This window comes from Xiphophorus maculatus, unplaced genomic scaffold (assembly GCF_002775205.1).
Source record: "Xiphophorus maculatus strain JP 163 A unplaced genomic scaffold, X_maculatus-5.0-male Unplaced_Scaffold_BN000170F, whole genome shotgun sequence".
Classification (NCBI taxonomy): domain Eukaryota; kingdom Metazoa; phylum Chordata; class Actinopteri; order Cyprinodontiformes; family Poeciliidae; genus Xiphophorus; species Xiphophorus maculatus.
In genome coordinates this window covers 15,632-24,076 of record NW_019369767.1, presented here as the reverse complement: position 1 = coordinate 24,076, position 8,445 = coordinate 15,632, and the positions used below count along the sequence as shown (strand labels likewise).

At 37.9% G+C, this 8,445-nt stretch overlaps 1 long non-coding RNA gene across 1 annotated transcript; it reads right to left on the bottom strand.

Annotated features, from left to right (window-relative positions):
• Nucleotides 1-6,418: 6,418 nt before the first annotated feature.
• LOC111607896 lies at nucleotides 6,419-8,111 on the bottom strand. Its single transcript, XR_002752457.1, has 2 exons — nucleotides 8,014-8,111; nucleotides 6,419-7,812 (listed from the first exon to the last, which is right to left on the bottom strand). It is a non-coding gene; the product is annotated as an uncharacterized LOC111607896 (long non-coding RNA).
• Between the last annotated feature and the right edge of the window lie 334 nt (nucleotides 8,112-8,445).

Here is an 8,445-nt window from a genome sequence, read left to right as displayed (position 1 = left end):
AAAACTGAGTTTATATTCTCGATACACTTGAACATAATCTGTACAAGCAATATGGCGCCTGTTAGCCGCTACATCCATGGTGCTAACCATGCTAACGTGACTCGGTGGGTGCTACGACCCGAAGTACCCACGGGGAGAGGGAGAGAGAGAGAGAGCGGGTAGAGCAGAGAGAGAGAGAGAGAGAGAGAGAGTAGAGCAGAGAGAGAGAGAGAGAGAGAGAGAGAGAGAGAGAGAGAGAGAGAGAGAGAGAGAGAGAGAGAGAGAGAGAGGGTAGAAAGGGTGGGAGGAAATGTTCGTGTGCTTCTATTCCTGGCAATCCACCAAAAACGCCTTTCTTTCTCCCAGTGCGCTTTAAGTTTCTAAACAAGGCAGCAGCTATGGCTATATTTTCCTATCTATATTTCACAATTTACGAACAGTATAGAACAATTGCAGACAATATCAAAGACCAACTTTTAACTCTTAAGCAGAGCACAGTTAAGCTTTCAACGCTTCAACGCCACTTTGAAAGCAATCAGTCATTTAATAAGCCAATACATGCACATTTTAAAATTTACATTATATACAGAGCATGCCGTTGAATACTTACACAGCAGACACATACGCATTCATTCCCAATTATTCAGCATTCGTCTCAGCACTTTCATTCCTTTTATTTTCTTCCACATATTGCTATTCCCTCCACTTTCCGTGAATTTTTCTCTCTCCCCGGGGATTCTAATAAAATATAACTTATAAACTATTATATTTATAAAAATATAAATTTAGTTGGCTACTGATTTAACTAGCCATTGGTCAATTTTAATGCATCGACCGATCTGCACCAGAATTTTTGACAGTCGTCAGGGAATGCTGCCGAACGCATTAATGCGTATCGCCCGGTGGACGGGCGGGGAAAAGGCGCAACAGCTTCGAAGGCGCCTGGCTGGTGCTGGAAACTGCGGCAGAGCTTCTGCGGTGGCGAGCGGGTTGCGGCTCTGGAAACCGTGCAAGAGCTTCTGCGGTGGCTGGAACCCCGCGGTGGCCAATAGGCCGAAGCGGCGCTGAGCTGCGAGAGCCGCTCCAGGCTGCTTGCAGCTTTAATTTCACTTATAACCTGACATTTTTTCCCTTATTATCAGTGAAATAATCTGCCAGTGTAATCAGTACTTTTTCATTAATATTAAGGATTTATTGAGCTAAAATAAGCTCTTCAACGTTGCTAAAAAGTTACTTGTAATATTAAAATATTTGCACTAGAAACTGCACAAGAACAATAAGTAATATTTTCTGTTTTGAATCAGTTAAAATCCATAAACAAAAATGTTTCCTTTAGTCAGAACCTCAACAAAAATCTAATAATTATTTCCTATAAACTAGTCAGAACTCTTCTTTTTTTATTATTTCTGATTAAAATAAAGCCATTTTTGTATCTTTTTCTCTTAGTATCCACTGAAATACATGCATACATCACTAATCCATCCAGAAATCTTCTCAGCCTGATGTTGTTGTGCAGCAGGTTCGGCTGCAGATCTACCTCTGCTGTGTGTTTGCATTCCCCGGACCAGTTCTGCTCACCTGAAACTGTAGCAATACTACTGATGTAAAAAGAGATTTTTTTTGTGTTGCTGTGATTTCAAACTTCACCCATCATATTCTGAAACTCAAGTGAATAACTCACAGTTGTCTTTCATCTTTTTTTTTTTGAGAGGTGAGGGAATTTATCACGTAAGCACTGCATTGATGTTGCTTCTTGAGAAGTCACAGGACTCTTGTAATAAATCTGCAGAAGGCTGCAGGGGATGTTGGTAAGAGACGCCTCCTTCATTGAAACTGTATTATCATTATCCCAAACATGACCAGAGGATGTGTTCGCAGAGAACTTGTGACAGAGAGCTTTTGAAGCTGCTTACCTTGACAAATCATCGTGTAATCGCTTTGCAACGTGCAAAATCAGGAATTTTATTTCCAGAATAAAAGTTCTAGGAAGAAAACTGGTCATAAAAAAATAGGACATTCTACAGCAGGCCTCTGTTGTATGCATACAAAAAATAGAATATGTTATTCATTGCACAGAGTATTGCGTACTTTACTCATGTAATGAAAGCAAAAACACAAAATATTACCAAGTATTTTTGGTCTAGCTTCTAGTGCAAATATTTCAGTACACTTGAATTAAGACAAAACTAACTTACAAGTAACTTTTCAACAAGTAGATAATTTATTAATACTAATAAAATATATAGACTTGCTCCTCTGGCAGATTATTCCACTTATAACAAGATATTTTCCATGTAATAAGTGAAATAATCTGATACTTTTTGTCAATATTAAGGAATTATTAACTTAAAGCAAGCTCCTGTTTCTTGCTGAAAACTTACTTGTAAGTTAGTTTTCTTATTTTGACATTCTGATGTTTATTCTTTGTTCTTTTTACAATTCAGACCACATATTTATATATTTTCCAAATAAAAATACATTTTTTTCCTTTTTGTCTTGCTTTGTGGGTTTGTCTGTGCATACACTCACCTTTTACGACAGATGGCGCCCTACTCACCTGACTGGAGTGTGTGTGTAGACAAGTCATCAAGCACACCTGAACCTGATCAACTCATCAGCGGCCTGTACTAAAGGAGGCTTCTGCCAGTCCTTCAGCGCCCGAGTGTTAGCCAGTAACGGTACCTCTGAGCCTCCTAGAGCAGGGGTGTCAAAGTCAAATGGACGGAGGGCCAAATAAAAAATTTAGCTACAAGCCGAGGGCCGGACTGATTTAATGTTCATTGAAATTTTTTTAAATGACGCATATAGTCTAGTGAACCTAATTGAACCTACTGAAAACCTAACAAATATATTCCAATATGATCAGATAAATAAAGCAATATTTTCTTATGGCTCTGTCAGTAATCTTTAATTTTCAACAGACACAACTGAAATATTTTTAAAATATAATTGGATTGAAATACAATAAAATAAAGTGCAAAAATCTATTAATTAAAAACAACACTTTCATCAAGGAGAAGTAACATGCAGTAACTTACAGTTATGCTGACGACTGCTGTGCTAATAAATCCCTTCTACACGTGTCGCCGGCGACACATCTAAATTTGCAGTACCGTAATTCCGCCACACGTAGCGCTAAGTGGAAAAATTCCAACGGTTTCTGAAAGGGGAGACGTTGCACTTTCCAGCAAGTATCGGGTTAATACTGTAACTTCGCAGCTGCAGCTGCAGAGAGTGTAATTAATCCGGGGGGCACTCCTTTAATAGATGGTATATTTCGGCAATAACTTGGTGGATATTGAAAGTTCCGGTTGTTATGGATACATGGGTAAGTACATCATCTCACAGAACATTTAAAGAACTACTTACAGTTCAAATAAGGAAGGTATTTTTTTTTCAGACGGGGTGCCGGCTTACTGCAGTCTGCGGGCCGGTTCTAATAATAAATCAAGATCATTCCAGGGGCCGTAAAAAACCTTCTCGCGGGCCGGATGTGGCCCGCGGGCCTTGACTCTGACATATGTGCTGTGTGTGTACTGTTTATTAGTTTCTCGTGTCAAACTTCACCTAGACGGGACCTAGAGCTTGCCTCTGATCTTTCCTCGTTGTTCTGAAGCCTTTAGTAACTTTCCCTGTTGTTTTTGCCTTCAGGTTTTTTCCTGGTGAAGCCCGGAGAAGCCTTTACAGATCCTGTCTGTTTCTCTGGTCGAGATTCCCCTCGTGACGCCGTGGGTCTTACCCACTGGTTGCCCGAGTTCCCAGACTGACCTCCTCCGTCTGACTACAAGTTAGCCCGAGCCTACCTGTCCGCCCTCCGACGCAATCCTCTGTTTCCCTCCTGGACACCAGCCGTCAAGCACCGGACCACCTGGACCCCTTAAGAGACTAAGACTAGGAACCTTTCAGTAAACTCTCCTAGACCTCGTACCCTCGAACCACAAGTAATATAATTTTATAATTGAATTTGATACTTACTTTAATCAGCGGGTCAATTCAAATTGACCCGCTGATTAAAATCAATATAAATGAGTCATACAGAAAGTATTTATGTTTTCCTCCATTTCTGCTGAGTGTCACTCAGTGTGGGTGGAGTTTGTCCACGGGAACAGAAAAGATTTCCATCAAAAGTTGTGTGAACACTTTCTGCTTTCTCGCAGTTTCCTACTGAAGTAAGGATAATAGTGAGAAAGTGGGCTTGTGTGTGTGTGTGTGTGCAGAAGCTTTATAATTTCTTGCTAATAAATTGCACTAAACACATTTTTCTTTTTAATTTGTGTTGATATTAGCAGGTTGCGACTTCAGCAGATTCTCATTTTTCTTGATGGAACGGCTGTTTCGCACTTTATTAGCCCAAACTTATTGGAAATCTTTCTGCTAACCAACCATGTCTGCAGAGAAAAACAGATTCTCTTCTGCCCTCTAGTGGCAGCAGACAGGTAGCGCTGTTAAAAACAGGTTTCTTCTATTTTTGCTTTTTATTCCAGAAAATCAAACTAATCTTAATACCAGACAACAATAAATAGAAAAAGCAATGCTAAATATATTATTTCATGTTTATTTATATCCTTCTAACTGCTGCTGGTGACAACTGGGAATACATTTTTCCATTGTTGGGAATTTCTTAAACTGATAGACGCCACAGTTCAAAAAAAATGTTGTCTAGTTTCCAGTATGAATATCTTAATTTACTTGAAATAAGACAAAATGTATTTACAAGTAACTTTTCAGCAAGATAAAGAGCTTGTTTTAAATCAATAATTCCTTAATATTGATGAAAAAGAACAAGTTTCTCTGGCAGATTATTTAATTTAAAATATGGGAAATATGTCTTGTCAAAAGTTTCATAATCTGCCAGTGAAACTAGAACTTTTTCACCAATATTTAGGAATTATTGATGTAAAATAAGCTCTTTATCGTACTGAAAAGTTACTTGTAAATAAAATGTTGTCATATTTCAACTGTACTGAGATATCTGAGTTGATTCTATGTTGCATTGTGTTTCTGTGTTTGATATGATGTAAAGCACTTTGAAATGCCTTGCTGCTGAAATGTGCTATACAAATAAAATTTGATTGATTTGCACTGTAAACTTGACGAAAATACTTGGCAAGATTTTGTTTTTGCAGTGCAGTAATCGGTTTCTCACCTGTTGTTTGGGGCGTGATGCAGTGGTTTTTCAGTTCTATTTAAATAACTTTCTTGACTGAATAACATCTGGGTGTTGCTGCTTTTCCAAAAAACGTAGCAAGTTGTAGTTAATTCATAATTTAAGAAAGTAATTTAAATACCTTTCCTGTCTTTGTACTTGAAAACAGCTCTTTTTATTTACCCAAGTTACGATGAACTGAGAAAAACATCTGTTTCTGTCACTTTCGGTCTGTTGTGGAAATCTCCTGCAGTCTTGTAATTTCCATAAGTGCTTTTCCTGCTTAAGATTGATGTGCACGCATGTAGACAGCATGAAAAATAGACGTGTTCGTTGTTGACGAGATGCAGGACAAGAGAAGGTGATTTCCTTTTCATGTCTACAGCAGGCATGAATCCTGCATGAGGCGCTTTACGGAGTGAGAGCAGAAGAAGACGTAAAAACGTGGCGCTGATCTCAGATTCACTGTGGTGAGTTTCTGATGTCGCAGATGGACGTTTTGATTCATCCGCCTGCTGTAGATTCAGTAGAAACAGCACAACTCTACTCTTTTTAGGCTGTTTAGGAATAATAAAGCAGCAGATGCTAAAGTAGTTCCTCCTGAGTGCCATCTTGTTAGAGGAAAAGCAATAAGTGCGGAAGCAGCCCACTCCACTCAATGCCACCTGAATAAGTGATGCTGCAGAAGGACTCTGAAGTGGAAACAGACAGGAAGCTGCCATTCTGTTAGCGAAAACAAGCCAGTGAACTCATCATCAATAAGTTGGTGGAAAAACTCTGCTTTTTCACATTTCAGCTGCTCCAGTATGAAATATTTCCAGGAAAGACACTGAGTCAGGGCATACAGTACCAGATTTATTCTTTTTATTAGTTTATTTTAGCTTTTCTGTCCCACACAAAATCTCACCGAGTACTTTTTGATAGTTTCTACTGCAAATATCTCAGTACACTTGAAATAAGACAAAACTAACTTTTAGATAATCTTTCAACAAGATAAAGGATCTTAATTTAAGTCAATCATGTATTAATATTGACAAATAAATTGCTAGTTGCATTGGCAGATTGTTTTACTTATAACACATGAAAATTATCTTGTTAGAAATAAATTTATCTGCCAATGGAACTAGAGCAATATTTAAAATCCTGCCAATGTCAACAGCATAAAGTGTAAACTTAAAAAAGTGTGGTGGAAGAATGAAAACAGCTCAATCTTTCTTGTATATTTTTTTTAAAACGTGTCTCAAATTAATTAACACAACCTCAATATGCTTCATGTTTAAAAAATAAACTACATTTACTTGTAAAAGTTGGTTTATTTACAGAAACGGAGCGGTGCAGTTCTGATCTCATCCACCAGATGGAGCTCTATTTCCACATGAGTACAGTTTCATCTGAGACCATAACAGATTAATATTTTCACAAATGTTTGACTGAAATCAAATGGAAAGAAGTGAAGAAATGTTTTATTTTCTGTTAAATGTTGAACAAGAATTCAACTAAATTAAAACATTTTACTTTTAGCAACTCAGAGGAAATAGCATTTTACCTTTAAATAGGTTAGAAAATAGATTTGTTTCTTTGATTGTTTACCTTCAAATATTCATAACTGGTATACTTGAGTGGTGAATAGATTTTTTAGGTGAGCTGGGAGAGTTTTTAGCTTCTTATTTCTTTAAAAACCAAGACGTAGATGTTGTGATGATGTCCTCAGAAGCTTCCTACACGCCGCCCGCCCACACGCTGGCCGCTGTGGCGTTAACCTGACACACCTCAGGACGGGCTGACGATGCGTTCAGGGACCTCTGCTGTTTGGGATCAGCTCATTAGGCTGCAGGGTTCCTGATTAGTCTTACGGTGTTGTGCTGTTGAAAGGCCTCGTTTTTAACCCTGAGGAATGAGCTGGCCTGTAATTAACCTTCTGCTAAATGTCACTGTGGGCGTTTTAAAGCTTTAGGAGGGAAAGTGGCAGCTTTCAGGTAGTCCAGTGAAGAAATGGAGTCTTTCGCTAAGTCCACTTAAATTTATTAAAGGAGACCTGTGACTCAAAATTTACATTTTGCTCGTTTTGTTCTTCCATTTGTGTTTCTGTTGCTTCTAAAAACAAACAAGGCACTTAAAAAACCTACCCAGCTGTTTTTTGCCAACAAGTTCATGTCTTTTGGTGCCTTGAAAATGAGCCAATTTAAAACCTCACAATTTTTAAGACACACTCAATTGGCGCTGTGCCGTTGCCTAGCAACCCCAGCGAAGCCCAGCCACTTTAACTGGGCTTTGGTTGTTAGCTACATTTTTCTTTTTAAAAGTAACTTTTCAGCAGGAATTTGAGCTTATTTTAAGTAAATAATTCCTTAACATTGATGAAAAAGTACTATTATTATTTCAAACAATATGAAATTATTTCCACATAAGTGAAATTATCGGCCAGTGAAACTAAATTCTCATCAATATTAAGGAATTATTGACTTAAAAAAACTCCTACACATAGTAGAAAGTTACTTTTAAGTTAGTTTTGTATTATTTCCAGTGCATTAAGGCATTTTCACCAAATATACCTGTAGTGTTCTCATCAAAAGTGTAACAACTCCGACTAAACACCAAGGTAAACCACAGCAAATTGATGAGAGGGAGACGTGTAGCAAGATTGAACATTTACTGTCGACTTCCACGTATCATAAGCTGGGTGAAAACTGTAAACAGAACAAACAATACAAACTTAGTTATGTGTCCGAAGAAACTTACAGTACATACATAAACTCTGCAGTTATATGCAATCCACTATGCATGGTTAAACAAGAATATCCGCCGCCATAACTAAACATTAACATCTTCGTAATATAATATCTGATACATCTTACACAACATGTATGTTATCAGAAAATAACACTTACAGCATTGCTTCGCCTTAATTTCTCGCGGATGGCACAGGATTAAATGCTGAAGACACAACACATTCAGCCATGCTTGCTGCAGCTCACGGAGAAAACCGGAAATTACCAAACAGGAAGTCCGTGGCAGACAACACAGTAATTCTTCAAAATAAAAGCCTTCGCACTTATTGCGATTACAAATAACTTACAATGGCATTAACACAATATCCATAAACTATTCAAGAAAAATGCTGTCAAAGCAGCACAATACCATAAAGTAAACTTCTAACTTCAAAACAGTTGACACAATTTAAGCAAAACTTTTGAGTCAAACAAAGTCAATATGTCTAAAAATAACTCATCATTACTGTGACCCTGGAAGCCAGAGAGCCTCTGTCCTCACTCACAACATGCACACTTCACACTTCATTTGTTTTAATTTTGCCTTTTGGA